The sequence below is a fragment of the Podarcis raffonei genome, chromosome 7 (assembly GCF_027172205.1).
Source record: "Podarcis raffonei isolate rPodRaf1 chromosome 7, rPodRaf1.pri, whole genome shotgun sequence".
Lineage (NCBI taxonomy): Eukaryota > Metazoa > Chordata > Lepidosauria > Squamata > Lacertidae > Podarcis > Podarcis raffonei.
This window is the reverse complement of record NC_070608.1, coordinates 59808820-59824676: the sequence shown is the minus strand read 5'-3', so window position 1 is coordinate 59824676 and position 15857 is coordinate 59808820.

Sequence of the window (15857 nt, the reverse complement as noted above, 5' to 3'; positions counted from 1 at the left end):
CTTAATATCTTGTTATGTCTGTTGTTGTGCAGCAGGCCTCTGGGACTGCATTGTAATGAAGAAGGATGAGCTTGCTCTGCAGCAAACAGTTGACCTGGGAAATTTGCCCAGATACAGTCGTGTATGAGCCTCACTGCTCTACCTTAAGGAGGAGGAAGAAAGGGCTTTTGCTTAGGCAGAAGGAACTATTATAAGTCCCAGTTTCTTTGACCATGTCCTGGCCTTGTCAGAATACAGCTGGATGTACACACTTTGTAGGTGTGTTAAACTTTATCCTACTTCAGTAATACCAAAATTCCATGATGCTCAATTATGCTTGTTTCCCATCTGCTGATATTTGGCTATCGAGGTATTGGGTTTGTTTTATTTAAAATATTTGTATCTTGCTTTCTCATTTGGGAGTCCTCAAAGTAGTTCACAGCTAAAAATCAGTAAGATTACAATTAAGAAATCTGGATTAAAGCCATTATTATAACAAGCAATAACTCTGTATTTTAAAAAAGTGTTGGCCAGAAATATCAGAACAAACCAGCACAGGGTAGAGACAAGTGGTAGCCGCAATAGCTGAAACAATAAAACAGCAGCCAATTTAAAAAAAAACCAGAACAAGATCAATAAAATAATAAAGCAACAGAACAGTAAAAAGTTAAAATGGAGCCAGAGTCCAACCATTAAAAGCCTAGGACATAAAGCAATTTTAATTTGGCACCTGGGTGCTAGCAATCTTAGTGCCCCATAAACATATTTGGTAAAGGTTTACAACAGTAGAGAAGACCCTCTCCCCAATTGCCACTCTGATCAAAGTGGCCCACCCCAGTTAACAAAACAGCTGCTTTTCTCTGGACCTTCTGAAGTTTCTGCATAGTCTCCAAGGCAACCTCATGCATAAGACATTACAGCAATCTAACCTGGATGCTCCCTGAACATTAGTAACTGTGGAAGGCAATTTCTGTTTGGGAAGAGCTGCAACTGATGCAGTAGCCCAAGATGGTGAAATACATGTTCTGTCACACCTGAACAGATGCTAACTGAACATCCAGTGTTAAGGGTCTAACAGCACCCCCAAGCTGTGAACATCCTCTTTAAAGGGGAACACAGTCCTGTCCAGGACAGGTGTTCCACATCCATAAACCTCTGAACCCTTTATATGGGAAAGAGATTGATTGCTCAGTCCTTTCCTCACTAGTGTGGACCAAAATCAGACCTGTCGCAGTAACTTTGTAGCTACGTCTTTCCTATTGTCTGTCTGATTTATTTTTTTTAAGTAGCTTAAAATTTATTTCTTAAAAAATGGAAGATTGCTGCTGAAGAGATTTGATACCTCCTGTGCTAAAGAAAGAAGAATAGCCATGAGGGTGTTTTTTCTTTTCTTTTCTTGCCTGCACTATTGCAAACCATACCACGTCTTGGCTCAGAAATCCAGAGACATTTGGAGAAATAAAGGCAATGTAGCTCAGTCACATCAGTTTTGTTCAGTCCAGACATTTCCTTTTTTGATACCAATTAATGGAACTCAACACAGAATCCTTATCATTAAAGTAAACAAGCTACAACAACACATATTGTGTAGTATATAATGCCTCTGTGCCTGTCTCGGAGTCTAATTAAATGTTGGGGGTGGAGTGCCGAGAGACAGTAAATAATCATGTATAGAACTCATTTTACCTTGGGCTATGCTCCCTGTTTTGAAGCTGAAATTAGGTGCCACCAGCTCACCAATGAATGCAGGGCTGATTTGTATAGACCCATATTGTTTTTGCAACTCTGGCTTCGTGCCAGTGGAGAAACCAAAATGCATGGTGCTTCCTAATGCCAAAGGAAAACACAACAGTTTGCATACAGAAGATGACATTAGTGTAGTGGCTAGAGCAGGAACAGGGAAGCTCAAGTCTGGAGTCTGAATGCAGTCCTCCAGGCCTCTGGCCCTCCGAACTTCTGTCAGGTCACACGCATCATATTTTCACACTTTCATGTTTCTCCTGGTTGCAAAGATGTCATTTCTCGGTTTTGCAGAGGTTTCCCCTACATCTTGTTTATCCTTGCTGCAAGACAGAATTAAGACTAGTGTGCTGGCTGTTGAGGGCAATAATTTATTTGCTGTGTGGCTTTTAGATTTTCTTGCCCTTCGTGGGTCTACTCTGCACTTAACAGAGCTCTTGTCGCTGAATTTAGCTACGTTTTGAAGTGCCTGGTGTTAATTATACAAGTGCACACTTCAGACAAGTATGTCTAGGTGATCGGCATGCTATTAAGTGTGAAACATCATCCTGCGCTGGCATTTGGGATGCTGGATTTCCCTTCACTTATCCTTTTCCAAAATGCCCACATTCTCTTGCTTACCACCCCTGCCCCATCCCGACTGGCATTCTCATTCATCCCATTCCATCAAGAAAGCAGGAAAAACACCAGTTGCCAGTAATCTGCCCATCTCTCCCAATTATCTGTCACAGTGGCATGACCAAGGGAACAACAAAAGATGAAGCTATGCAAATTTTTATGATGGTGATGATAAGTAGTAGTAGTAGTAGAAGAAGAAGAAGAAGAAGAAGAAGAAAAAGAAGAAGAAGTGGTAGTAATTTATTTGTTTGTTTTCTATCCCACATTTCCTTCAAGAAGCTCAAGGTGGCATATAGTTGTTTCTGTTTTTTTCTGATTCTTTTATTCTTTTTGTAAACTGTCTTGAGGTTTATTACAATCCAGCAGTGGGTTTTTAAAAAATGAACTAAACAAATAGATAGAATGGGGAGGGGGGAAACTGTCCTCACAACAACCATGTGGGGCAGGTTAGGTTCAGAGACCGTGACTGGCCAAAGTTCACCCAACGAGCTTCATGGCTCAGTGGTCTCCCAGGTCCTAGACTGGCACTTATGCCACTACATCACACTGGTTCTAACTGGTTGTATCCAGAATAAAACTGCAATCCTATATCGACTTACTAGGAAGTATTTATGGGTTACACCCTATTCAGGCATTATGAAATCGGCTTAAATCAACATACAAGGAGCAAGGGTGTGCATGAATACATTAACTCTGCTCTCCATTCATGTTGTTGTCACCCGCCACGTGTTCCAGGGTGCCTCCATGACAGTTGACAATTCTAAAGATGAATAATGGCAATGACTCTCGTGCAGATATTATACTTGCCTTGTTGACTGAATTTCAAAAGCAATTTACAATACAGACTGTGTCTTATGACTTACGGTCTCCTGACAATACATTTGAACTTTGAAACTTAGTTCGGCTTTAGTGGAGTTCAGTATTACAGCTGAACTTTTGCCGTTCATATATTAAAAAGCAACAATCATGTAGAAAGTGTGGCATGTGCTGCTATTCATTAATTTTATTTCATTATATTTAAGTCATCTGTTTGTATCTCGGTGCTATTATTATGCATTGTTCTGAAATTGAAATCAATGAGAAGCTATTAAAAACCTAAGCAGTTCTCATTAGTATACGTCACCTTGGGACTTTGAGTGCTGTGTTCTGGATTATAGCACTGACTTTTCAAACAGCATTAGAATCATAAAGGAAGAGTCCCAAAAGACAGAATCAGCTCATCCCCAGATTTGAAAGTCTGTCTTCTTTAGCTTTTGTGAGATTGTCATTTTCCTTTTCTTTGCCTGGCTTCTTCTTAGTTTCCTGTTGGATTCACGTCATGAGGTAATCGGGATTTGAAGAATTCCAGTGTTAAACTTCAGGACATACATGTGCTTTCAGTTCTTGTCCATTACTTCACATTGACCCCATTGCTTTACATAAACACACACCACTCTCTGCCTTTCGATCAGGCAAGCAAGAGGCATGGCCACAGATCAATACATTCCAGCCAGGTAAATCACAAGTGAGAGGCAGTCTGGAGCATGGGTCAGCAAACTAAGGTCCATGGCCAGATCAGACCCAATTGCCTTCTAGATCTGGCCCACAGATGGTCTGGGAATCCATGCAGCCAGCATAGCGAGCACGCACAATGTTTTTTGCAACTCATCCAGGCTTGGGGGTCAAAAGTGAGGGAGGTAACTGCTGGAGACAAGCCCCTTCTCTGTCCATCGTGCGCACACAGCAATCTTTTCTTCTGGGGTGGGGAAGAGGGAAAAGGAGCCACAGATCGGATTTCCACCATGGAGCCGCCAGTGACTGACCTCAGGGAGGGCAGTTGCAGTGGCAGGGGCTCGGACGCACCTCGGGAGTGATGCCCGCCAGTGTCTGTGGCGGCGGTGTTCCCCACCAGAGGAAGCAGGGAGCGCCTGGGTGGCTGCATGCCAAAGCAGTTCTGCTGGGGAGGCCGCTCATTAGCTACACGGTGTGAGTCATGGGAAAGTAAATAGCCACCGCCATCTCGTCTTCCCTCATGTGAGTAAAAGAACGTTTTTGCTTGAGCAGCGCCAGCCTGACTTAGTGTGGTTAACGGCTTTTCCCTTCACCTATGCATGCACACATGCTCTCCAGGGCTCACAAGAATGGCACGCTTACCTCTGCCCCCCCTGCCTTACGAGAGAAATAATAACTGTCAATGCGTAAAACACAAAGGAAGCAGCGTGGGTGTGTGAGGGAAACCCGCCCCCCCCCCAAGAAAATCACATTTGGGCAACGTTGGGGTTGGTCCCAATAAGGGTTTTTGCCAAAAATGTGGGTCATAATCATGGCAACATATAGTCTGGCCCTCCACAGTCTGAGGGACAGTAGACAGGCCCCCTGCTGAAAAAGGTTGCTGACCCCTGGTCTGGAGGCAGCCATGGCCGGGTAGAGTACTGAGGGCCAAACAAAGAGGAATGAAGAACTGTATGCAGCCCCTGAGCCTCCACCCTTAATTTTGTTATGAAGCACCCCTAAAAACAATGAAGAATGGAGATTGGTGAGGGCACATCAGTCTTTGCAGAAACTCTATCTATACTACGTTGTTCCTTTCTTCCATCATGGAACTCAAGGTTAGGTATCTGGGGTTCCCAGTCAGTCTCTTATCCAGGCACTGACTAGATCCAAACTCATTCGAGTGATTGTTAGTATTATCACAACTTATGATTGCTACATGTAAACCATTTAGAAGCCACCTTGGCAACTAAGCGTTATTTGAATTAATAAATTACAACTTACATTGAGAGGAAATATCCTACTGGCACCAGTTTGATGCCATGTCCAGTTTGGTCCTTGAGGGGAAATATCCTGCTGGCACCAGTTTGATCCTTAGTTGCAACACAACTTTCTGAAAACTAATTTTCAAACTTGAGCTGTTTTTTATGATGCCCATATGAAGTAGCTCTGCTACAACCATAGCATCACGAGCGCCAGCATCTCACCATTTATTGTGTTAAATGTGTTACTTAGGCTTACCTCATCAGTGTTTTAATAGCTTGTCTTCTTCTTCCCTTGCATGCAGATATAGGAGCTCATGACATCTTCTCCTAACCCCAGGGCAAACTTTTTCAGCTTTACAGTAAGCACAAGACCTTGTGACAAGTGCAACTACAAGCTACAAGTGCCCGGCCCATCTCTACCATCCTGTCTTCAGGAGGGACTTTTCTTTCCGTTTCATATCTGAAACTGCTGCCTTGATGCTGTTGCAATTATAAGAAAAGTGAATGATCCAGGCCAAGAAAGAAAATGAAATGAAAATGCAGAGATCATATTATCCAGATGAAGGAAAACACTTTTCCAACTACAATGGTGGCTGAAACTCATAAATTAGATGACTGAAGTAATAAGACATGTGAAATGGCTTTTAAGTCCACTACCAGCTCTGTGCAATAAATTTCCAGTGACATCCAAGCTTTTAGTGGAGGGCATGATTTATTGCCATCTACAGGAAAAGAGCTTTCATAGATTATCTCTAAAGTGGCAAAACTCTATTCTGAATTTTTCAAAATTAGTGAAGCTGTGTGAATGCTACAGGCAAGCAAGCTCCCATGCTGTCTTTTTATTTTTAATTAAAAATATTCCTCGTTAACAAGGACAGAAAAGGTACTTTGGTGAAGGAGTGCGGAGAAGATAGATCTATGATTGGATCTCTGGATGGATTTGCAGTAGACTGGCCAGGATTTCTGACTCTCAGTTGTTTAACAATATCAACAACAAAATTACTTTATTAAATATATATATATATATAGTCTGTGAAAATTAAAAAGGCTTTAGGTAGCCAGGTGTGGACATTTGTGTGAAATGACTGTGAGTTCACTTATAAGTGTGTGTAGTATATTATTATTATTATTATTATTATTATTATTATTATTATTATTTTGTCTACATGAACAATGGCACTCACAGCCTGGACACTGGACACTGGAAGGAAAGGAAAAGATTTCTGATCCGTACAGAGTGTTTGAAGCAAAAACAAAGCAAAGTAGTGGTATAAATACCAGAATGCTTGAAGTAGTGACTAGTCCTTTAAACCTCAATAGAATCTTAATATGCAGGTCACCTAGTTATGAGAAGCAACAGTTAATTTGCTTCTCAGTGAAGCAACAGTTCATTTTCAGGATTCAGATTGCTTAGAATAGATCTGGTAAAATGGAATTAAAATCCAGTGCAGCTACTTCTCCCTGTGGTAACAGGCAGGTTTTTTTAAAGGACCGCCACAATGTTGATCATACGAAAGTTAGAAGATCCCACTTGGATCAGACTAAAGGCCCATCTAGTCCAGCATTCTGTTCCCCCAGTGGCTAACCAGATAGCTATGGGAAGACAACAAGCAGGACATGAATGCAATAGTCTTGTCCTCAGGCCAAACGCCTACCGCGTCCTGTGCCCTGTTCTCACAGTGGTAAATGGGAAGAGCCCAACAGCCAGAGCCGGCCCGCCCATTAGGCAGGTTGAAGTGCTTGCCTCGGGTAACAAAAGTGCTTGCCCTGCTGCTTCTTGTGGTGACAGTGAGAGGAAGGTATTCTGTCATCCCCTCCCGCCACCTTGGTGGGGAGAAGACAAGTGGCAACATTTTGAGGAGCACACTGGCTCCCACTTAGTTTGGCGAGAACAGGGCACGGTGGGGATAGGGGTGCTGGCAGAAGAGGTGGGTATTGTGGGGGGCAGGAGGTGGCAATTCCTGTTTTGCCTCAGGTGGCAAAATGAGATGGGCCACCCGTGAAGAGAGCATTCTCTCAGTCATGATCCCCAGCAACTAACATTCAGATAAAAGTTGCCTCTTAAGAAATAGCCTTATCTGCCATGAATTCGCCTAAACTCCCTTTAAAGCTGTGCTCATTGATGGCCAGTCTACATGGTCAGAAACCTGGTTTGCTGCTGCAGAATGTCAGTCCAACACTTTATTATATCAGTTTTAAAAGAACCTGAATAATCTAGGTTGATCTCCAAAAGAAAGACCAGCAACCTCCCGCATTTTGGGTCTCTTTTCAATTGCTACCAGGCTCCAGAAAGTGTCTGAGACATCAGCAGCCACTGTTACCTAAGCTGCCCACACCATTAAGTGATTCTCCCTTTTCGGACTTTAACTGACACATATTTGTCAAAAGGCGAAAGCAAACGCATCTTGTAGTGGCCACAAGATGAGCGAATGTTCTTTTGCTCTCCGAAGTGCCAAGATAGCCCCAGGCCAATCACTTGCAGTGTGTGTGTTTTCTATTTCTTTAAGCCCCTATAAATACACTCAGTGAAAGAGATAACACAATAGTCCTTTACAGGAGTAAGGAGATAGATTTACAGCTACCCAAAGCCATTATCAAGGCACAGTGCTAAGTGTCGATGAGTGACAGGCTGCTTCAGTGACATCATAATCCAAGAGAAGCCTGTCAGTTGAGATGGCAGACTATCATACCTTCTCTTCCCCTTTACTCTCACTGAAGTGATAAACCTGTTCCTGGGCTGAACCTAGGGATGGGAGAGAAACTCAATTCAGTTCACGTTCAAGGGCAAACTTACCAAATTCAGCCTTTCCAAAACAAAATGAGCACTGAACCACAGTCACTGTTTGAAATGCGCAGGTCTCCAAATTTTGCAATGCAGTTCACCAGCTAAGACACGTGCACAAAAATGCATATGCTAGGGTCAAGTGTGCATGTAAATGCATATATTGGCAAACTACAACATACAAAAAAACACATTACATTAGGTGAAGTTGCATTGCAAAAATGCAAAGCATATGAGAAGTTGTGTACCAAAACGTGTATATTAGGAGAAATTCACACTAAAATTCTGATGCATTTTCTTGAGAACCCTTTTTATTGTTATTTTAAAAAAATTCAAACTAATGTGGAAATGTGGAGAAATAAACTAAGATTGGGAAAATGAGAAACTGAGTGAAACTAAACTTGACATTCCCCCCGCCACACACCCCAGCTGTACTACTCCTAGCTGTAGATAGAGGGCTGACATGGAATCATAGAATCATAGAATTGTAGAGTTGGAAGGGACCCCAAAGATCATCCAGTCTAATCTCAACATGATTGGATGTTTCTCCATACAAGCCTAGCTATCAAGGGAGAAGGCTGTTAGCTTATTTTGTACAAGAATATGTACACACACACACAGAGAGAGAGAGACAAATATGTATTATATTTGTATGGATGAGCACTCAGTCACATGGGCTTCACCTTACACAGCCCGACTGAGTACAGTCCAGACACATGTCTACCACTTCAGTGAGAAAACAGTGTTGCTTTGCTTTGTGTTTTTTTAAGGACTTGACGCAAATATACACAGATGCATACCAAGCATAAAGGTAAAGGGTAAAGGGACCGTTAGGTCCAGTTGCGGATGACTCTGGGGTTGTGGTGCTCATCTCACTTTATTGGCCAAGGGAGCCGACGTACAGCTTCCGGGTCATGTGGCCAGCTTGACTAAGCTGCTTCTGGTGAACCAGAGCAGCACACGGAAACACCATTTACTTTCCCGCTGGAGCAGTACCTATTTATCTACTTGCACTTTTGACGTGCTTTCGAACTGCTAGGTTGGCAGGAGCAGGGACTGAGCAACGGGAGCTCATCCCGTCGCGGGGATTCGAACCACCAACCTTCTGATCGGCAAGCCCTAGGCTCTGTGGTTTAGACCACAGCGCCACCCTTACACCAAGCATACCTGAGTCTAAAGTCAAGGAAGGCTTCCCCTGCAAGTGTTCAGGGCACCAGGTTATATTCCATTAATGGTCAAGACTCAAGACCAAGATGGCTTGCCAGTCTGCTGAGAGAACACACCAGGAAGACTGCAGGGAAGTGACAACTTCTTATGATGAGTGGCTCCTCAATAGAAACTAAATTTTGTGGATTGAAGAGGAACAATTATTTTCATTCCAGCAGATAATGTTTCATAGATACATGAGTTGCAAAAGAGATACCACGGCACTGCAGACTTCCTTAAAGGTGAAAATAAACATCAAGTCCAAAAGTCCATTTCCGTAAGCATCTGAGTTCCTAAATGGTTCCCATTTGATCCCACTCCCCCCCTCCACTTCATTCTGAAACAAATACACACCCCAAGTGACTTGTTTTGGGAACTACCCAGGTGACATACTGGACAAGATTTACTGGCTACCAAGTAGCCTTGCTAGTTTGGAGCAAAAACCCATTAAGCCCTGGATTCAGTTTCCATCAGCAGCCAGCCTTGAAAGCTGACCAGCAGGGGATGGAAGTAATGATCATCTCATCTTCTGTGCTTCCACCATCAAGGGTAAGATTAATACACAGTTTTCACTTAGCTATTGTAGCTTATAGCTGCCACTCAACCTATTATCTAGGAATTTGTGGATTTCCCTTGTAAAAACATAGTTCCCTCCATTTCTGGCACTCAGGCTGTATCATCAGTTATACAGCCAAAACAGCAGCACACATAAGAAAGGCAAAGCAATCCAACACGCAGCCCTAGGGCCAGGTGCAGCTGGGGATGCCCTTTTCAGTGGCCCTTGACAACATTTGATGTCCCCCCTCCAGCCCTTGTGCTGCCGCCCCAAATCCAGGTAAGTGATGCACTGGGCTTTGGGAAAGAGGTGTGACGACTTGAGAGGGTCCTAGAGTCCTCCCACCTCCTTCCCAAAGCCTAGTTGGTGCTTTCTCAGCTTTGGGAAAGAGATGGGAGGACCCTGTCAAGGGCTGGGTTGTGTGTGTCAAAAGTTGGACCCTGACGGAAAGGTATCGGCTGGCTTGAGGGAACCCTGAGATTTGCAGAAGTACAAAAAAAAGTGGTTGGGGAGGGGAAAGACATAAGGATGGGGAACAACAGCAACTGCCCAATGAAGACTGAGCATGCTCAGTGGTTGTGCAATGCTGACCAATAGCTGCGCAGAGGGAGAGGAAATGTCACAGAAAGGGACCACTCCACACTATGGCGTTTTGTTGCAGATTTCACTCGGCCACCATATTTTGAGCTAGCAGATTCTGTGCATCCACTGTGACTGACACTCAACATTTCTGCCTTTGCCTTCAACACACAGCATTAACGAAAAAGTATTTTAAGAGAGGGAATCTAACATTTTTTGTGAGGATAGTGGTAAAAAGACGACTGAACTAAAATGGCAGAACGGTAATAACATTCAGAGATGCAAGGCGGATAAGATAGTGGCACAGAAAGAATAATGACAGGCTTTGCACTAAGAGGCACAAAGCACGCTGTAATGTACTGTATAAGAAATGAGAACAAAAAAGGAACTATGGATGGTAATAACAGCAGGCTGCCATATAGTCACACAATAGATGCGGCCTCCTAGCAACCCAAGATCACCACCCTTTCTGGAACAAAACGATGCAGAGGCAGCACATTCACATCCACACCTTTATCAGGCGAGCAGAGAGCTTCCAGTAATGCAGAGAGCTCTCTGACCCCAGATAATAAAAATGCAGGTGAATGGAACTGATGAAAACTCCAATAAAGTATTCTTGCTGAAACATAATGGACTGAATTGGGTAGCAGCAGCAAAGTAACCCATCACATATTTTTAAAAACATTATATGTGCTATACATATCATGATTCATAACAAAGTTGTAAGTTTTAGGAGAAGTTTTAGGATTTATCACAAATTTACCAAGCTAGCTTTCTTATGTTTACTTATGTATATACATATTTTGATCTATAGCTTACTTGATCCACTATGTATTTTGGAAAGTGGTTTGTTCACTTGTCCATTTGTTCTCTATAGGTTCAGATTCTTCTTGAGATAGCGCCATATTTGACACAAGGTTTTCCAAGGTGGGAGCAGTGGTCATTGTCAATGTTTGAACTCCACCCACCATTTTGAATCAAGATGGCAGACTGAAGTGTCACTTTTGGTGTGATTTCCCCCATTTTTGGGCCACAGGTTTGGCCACCTCTTGAGATAACATTGCCAAACTGTCCAACAAAGTAATGCCTTAAGAGGGGAATATCTTTATGCATGAAAATTCTATAGAGAATCTTCTCATGGTGACCTTTCTTAGATGTCTAACAAGGAAAAGTAGGGCAAAGCAACTTGTTTGTTTCCCCTCTGTTGGTTTAATAGCTCTCGCTGATTTGATTGTAATTTGAAAATGCCAGTGGCACTTGCCTACTTGATCTTATTTAGGTTTGCCTTTGCATTAAATGGATTTTCTTTATTTTTGCAAGCAGCTTTGATTTAATGCTATGGAAGCTTTGCCTTTAAAGGGATCACTCCTGCTAACTTCCAATGAGTAGCCTCAGACACAGCGGTGTTGCTAGCATCTATTATTATTATCATCATTGTCATCATTTCTGCAACATGTTTAGAGTGCACAAAAAGGCATCTCATTCCTCTTCATAAGCATCCTATGAAATTTCAAATTTGACTACCAAAGTTCGAAACTAAAAACAAGAACTTGTGTACAGGAACTCCCCAGAGGAAATCAGATATTTAAACTCTGCTTTGAGAAGAGGTGCCAGCTTGTGAGGGCGATTGGGGTGTGTGTCTGTGTCAGACAATGAATGCGTGATGTCCCGACCTTGTGTGTATGATGTCGCAATGTCCTGGACAGGACATCCCAGGAGGAGCCAAGAACAGAGTCAAATACGGGTTACATACGCTTCAAGTTACATACGCTTCAGGTTACAGACTCTGCTAACCCAGAAATATTACCTCAGGTTAAGAACTTTGCTTCAGGATGAGAACAGAAATCAGGCTCCGGCAGCACGGTGGCAGCAGGAGGCTAAAGTGGTGCTTCAGGTTAAGAACAATTTCAGGTTAAGAACAGACCTCCAGTACGAATTAAGTTCTTAACCCGAGGTACCACTGTACATGACTGCACATCTCAATGGCCAAGCGCTCCTCCTCCTCCTCCCATTGGCGCCACCACCACCAGGAGGCTGCTTTGACCCTCCTTCCCCTCCCGTGGCAGGAGGAGGAGAAGGAACCAGCCATTGGAGGCATGCCACACTCAGAGCTTCGGCTCCACTCTTTTGGGACATCAGTGGCCGGCCTCTGCCAAAAAAATATATATAGGAAGGCCAAAAAGGCTTGGCCCCTAGGAGCTGGCACCCCTGGCTTTGAGGGACACTTTTTAAAACTGGGGAAAGTTGTCACAAGGTACCATTCTCCCAGTTCCCTCCCGCCCAAGCCTCTTCTTGGAATTAAACTTTCTTGCCATGGAATCTCCCTAAGAAGTTCAGAACAAATGCATATTTCAGTATGTTCTGGGTTACTTTCAGATACAGGCTGGTGCAAAAGAAAGTGAAATAAAATCTTGCTCACATGCATGAAATGGAAGATAACCATTCAGGCTATGGCAGTGTCCCTCCTTTCTCCCATTCCATATCCAGCACAAACATGTTGTGCACTGCTTTGGAATGCCCAGACAACAGGCAGCATGAAAGTATTTAAACAAACAAACAAACTTATTGTCCTTTACACTAAGCCCAGCTACAGCCTTGCTCCCACCCCACACCTTATTTCTCAAATAAATAAAATAAATGTGCATACCTGTAACTCAGGATAATAGTTGATGTGTCTGATGAAGTGGACTCTCTAGTCCAGGAAAGCTCACGCCATAATACATTTGTTAAGGTACCACAAGACTCCTTGTTGTCTTTTTAGCACCACACTCCTTTTCCACACAACCTTACACATGCTTAGAACAGTGTGATCAAAGGGGTACCTTTTGGGGGGGGGAGTGCTCAGAGCATGAATATCAAAATGGGTACCTTGGAGCCATGATGAGTATGATAATGGCTAATATTCAAGGTCAGCCGCAGCCAGCAGCATTATTCACACACTGCAATACTTGCTTTATTACATCCAAATCAATGATACTCACAATTTACAACAAACCTTTCATTCTTTCTATGGAAAGAATGAGATTCAAAAATGCTCAGATCTTTCTTTCAAACCCAGCTGGATGCCATGAATTATTTACATTTCTTGGTATGCTTCTCTTTTCTTTCTTTAAAAAAATCTTTCCTTCCAATTTGGCAGTTATATATCATGCTATATTTCCTCTGTGCACGCACCCCTCCTCAATAGCTTCTGCAGTTCTTGATCTGAGTACTCAGTCCTCCAACAGCGATGCTATTTCCAAATGAAAAACTGTAAGAGTTTCTTTCCTCAACAACCTGCTCTTTCATTTTCACTTCATTATTCACAAAGTGGTTGTTTACTGTAACAATTCTATATGGTTGTTTCTAGCTCCATTAAGCATACACATTATCAAATCCCCCGCAGAACATATGCCTCTCTCTTTTTCTGTTGTCTTCCGCCACTTCCCCTGGTTTTGGTGCTGCCATCTAAAAGTGGGCATTGGTACATCAAAATTGGGGTTCACAGCTAATCCCTCCCCACACAAAATCATCAGTCAGGTGTTAATTTTGAAGTGTTTAAAATGTGATCTTTCCTTGAAGGGGCCAATCTGAAAACAGGTAGCGCACCATGGGCGTAGCCAGTGGGCACAGCTGCCCCCCATCAAGTAAATAAATAAAAATACTTAACTAACTGACCAACTGCATTGCAGATAACTCAGTTCTGCTTCCCTCTAACATAATGCCTGTCCCCCCCCTAAAATAAATCCTGACTACGCCCATGTAGTGTGCCTGTGAAATTGGTTGCCTTAGGTGGAGCAGCAAAGCTTCCCACCCAATCAAAGAGAATGATATTGAAGGCTGTTCAATTCATTTTGGCCCTTGAAGAAAAGATCGCCTATAAATATCTTCCCTGATCATTAAAAATAAAAGATGGTGATGGTACAGATTAGGAAGAGATCTGAGAAGACTGGTTTGAGTGGGAGACATTAACTATGAACCCTGATTTGATATGTCAGTACACACTCGCAAGTATTAACTAGATCTGGAGGTTTGTAGTTAATGGCGCTGCTCTTCCTGACTGCAGACCTTCTGCTGCACCAGGTATCAGGCTGCTGACATGCTCTGTACAGTGGTTCCTCGGGTTAAGAACTTAATTCGTTCTGGAGGTCCGTTCTTAACCTGAAACTGTTCTTAACCTGAGATACCACTTTAGTTAATGGGGCGTTATGCTGCCCCCGCGCCGCTGCACGATTTCTGTTCTCATCCTGAAGCAAAGTTCTTAACCCAAGGTACTATTTCTGAGTTAGCAGAGTCTGTATCCTGAAGCCTCTGTAACCTGAAGCGTCTGTAACCCGAGGTACCACTGTAACATGGTCTCTTGCTGAACCATGTAAGCCCACTCACCTGTGGATATTTGAGACAGGAAAACTATATAGGCAACTCCCAATTTACTCAGGGGTTACGTTCCAAGGCACCATGCATTTAAGTGACTTGTATATTTGAAACACCATTTTAAAAGTCTGCAGACAACCTGTTCTTCCCCCACCGCACCCCATTCCGCCCCTTTTTGTGACGTTTACAAGTCTCTTCCAGGTCTGGTGCGATGTGCGGGTGCACTCCCCATCACTAATAAACAATGAATCAAGTTGCCTACCCCTTTATGGTAGCGCAACTCACAATTAACTCAATCCAGGATAACATTTCTAGGCATTCTCGTCAGCAAAAGACGTTGTTTGTAGCACCCGTACATCAGCAAAACTGCCTCAGGCCTGCTGCTGCTGTTGCCTCTCCATAATTATATTTTATAATCCTCCTTTGCACACAAGAACTCAGTTCAGGCCCTTCTCAATGCATTAGAATCCTCTTCAAACCCATTAGCTGTATCAGAAGCTTCGCACTGTCACTCTCTCGTCGAAATATTTTATTATGGAGTTAACTGTATTACAAAATGGTGAACTATGAATATTTTAGCACACTGCGTGTACCAAGCCACTGAAATCAACCCCAGTCTTTCACCACACCAGCAAGACTGGGAAGGCTCTTGTGTGCCGAGTTAAATATATGCCCTCTCTTAACCAAAGAATGGAGATATGTGACTAATAAAATATGTGCCGTGTATTTGCATCAGAAATGCTGTTGTTAGCATTATTCGTAGCAGGATTACCACAATTTATTACCCACCCATCGCCCCAAGCACCCAGGGTGTGTCTTTGACATTTGCATAGTGAAGGAGTCAGGTGTGGGAAGGGAGCCCCCAAATTATAATTTACCCTCCCAGTGTCACAATTCTCCAAGGACAGTCCCAGAATTACCAAAGCCATCCTGGATTCTAATTTGAGGCCAGAATATCCCTGTTTCCCTTGCCAGCATCACCACTGTCAAGCTTAGGGAGGAGGATGAGCTGGCACTAGCATCCCATTGGCTCTCCATGGCCTCTCTATGGCTGCTGCTGCTGCTGGCCTCCTCCCTTGGAGAGCCTGCAACCGCCAAGGCCCGGCCCCGGGTGATGCACCGGCTGTGAGGGCCAGGCAAAGGGCAGGGTTGTGGGGGAAGAAAGGAGGAGTGTTGCGGAGTGGAGCACCAAGCTCTATGCAGCCTAGGACCCATGCACCTACGGGCCTGCCTCTCCTGGTATGCCCCATGGAGGACCTAAAGGTCCACAAATGACAACATTTTGGGGGTCCCAAGTCACAAGGTGGTT